This window comes from Chiloscyllium plagiosum, unplaced genomic scaffold (genome assembly GCF_004010195.1).
Source record: "Chiloscyllium plagiosum isolate BGI_BamShark_2017 unplaced genomic scaffold, ASM401019v2 scaf_56504, whole genome shotgun sequence".
In the NCBI taxonomy this organism is placed as follows: domain Eukaryota; kingdom Metazoa; phylum Chordata; class Chondrichthyes; order Orectolobiformes; family Hemiscylliidae; genus Chiloscyllium; species Chiloscyllium plagiosum.
The window spans coordinates 1-1,539 of record NW_025160618.1 but is presented as its reverse complement, the minus strand read 5'-3'; the positions used below and the strand labels follow the sequence as shown (position 1 = coordinate 1,539).

Here is a 1,539-nt window from a genome sequence, read left to right as displayed (position 1 = left end):
TGGTTTGCATAGATGGGTTGGACTGAAGAGTCTATTTTTGTGCTAGACATCTCTGACTGTGGGATCATAAAAGTGAACACTGCTCTGATTCAGCTCTGGGCTCCTTGATGTCCACTTGTTCATTATCTAGCTTCCTCAGTCTGAGATGTGTATTTTTGCCATGTTTAGTATTTTACTCCTACGTTCACAGATCTTTTTGGAAATGGATTGTCCACTGCTGCCCAACTCCTGACCGTATGCTGCTCCATTATCAGGTTATTTTTTCCACAATATCTTTGACTGTCAAGAATTTTTGCCAATAGTGAGTGGATTTTTCTTCCATTTCTGAGAGTCAAATTCTGCACTGTTTTCATTCCCTATAATTCATATTGCACTCCCAGAAACATGATGTGTATTTCTCCTTCCACAGATACCAGTGATCATTGCCAAAGTCGTGTTGCTTGTGGAGAGGGTGATGTTTGACTTCCTTGTACAGCTGCAGTTTGAATAGTGAAGGCGCTCCCACAACGTGGTTGGGTAAGAGACATTACAGATTATTCACTCAGCGATAGTGAAAAGTAGAAAATATCTGTACAAATCAACATGTTTTCAATTTCACAAAAACATTGAGAACTTTTGACATAAGGCCACAGCTGGAGAATATTGTGTCCAGTGACCAAAACCATTGCCAAATAAGCAATTTTTCAGGAATGCCTTAAAGGAAGAAAGCAGATCTTAGAGGGTGGTAATTCCAGACCGTGTTGCCTTGGAATCTATAGAAACATTCACACATGTTCAGGTTTATTGCATACACTCTGAAACACATGTTCCTTCTACAGATCCTGCAAGTTTCCCCAATGAGCATAGTCCATCCAAACGATGTTGCTAACTTTGTCCAACTCATTTCTTCCAAACGATGTTGCTAACTTTGTCCAACTCATTTCTTTCTGAGGCTCTATAACCTGAAGAGTGATCAGAAGCAATTACTCCACATATGTGGGAACATTACTGACGAGGATGTTTTCCTTCAGCATTGACTTCCATGTATTCAGTGTCCAGAAAAGATAAAAAGCTTGTTACTTTTTATAGAGCAATGATTCAATGGAAGTAAAACGCTAACCCTTTCTTGCTTAATAATCAAGCTGCCTAAATTGTAAAAATGAACAGTTCTTAATAGTTCACTAGATCATAACGAAATATTTTGTGCAAAACAAATCACATGATACATAGTTATTCAGATAACAAAACAAGTTTGTTCATTGAAGAACCCAGAGGAAAAGGTCATGAAACAATGTGAGTTTGATATACCTCAATCATCATTTCAAGTGCATTCTCTGCATAAATTCTCCTTTTCTCCTTGAAGTATTTAACGTCTTGAATAATTGAGAGAATGAAGTCACAGTTGTACAACACACAATCAGACAATCAGACCCTTCAGTCCAACTTGCCCATGCTGATCAGATATCCAAAATTAATCTAGTCCCATTTGCCAGCATTTGTTCCATATCCATCTTAAACCCTTTCTCCTGATTATCAGTTTATTTTACTTTATCAGCACTT

The 1,539-nt window shown here is 37.8% G+C and overlaps 1 long non-coding RNA gene across 1 annotated transcript; it reads left to right on the top strand.

Moving 5' to 3' along the window:
- Positions 1-122: 122 nt before the first annotated feature.
- Positions 123-852, top strand: LOC122545166. Its single transcript, XR_006310507.1, has 3 exons — positions 123-301; positions 410-516; positions 819-852. It is a non-coding gene; the product is annotated as an uncharacterized LOC122545166 (long non-coding RNA).
- The last annotated feature ends 687 nt before the right edge of the window (positions 853-1,539 follow it).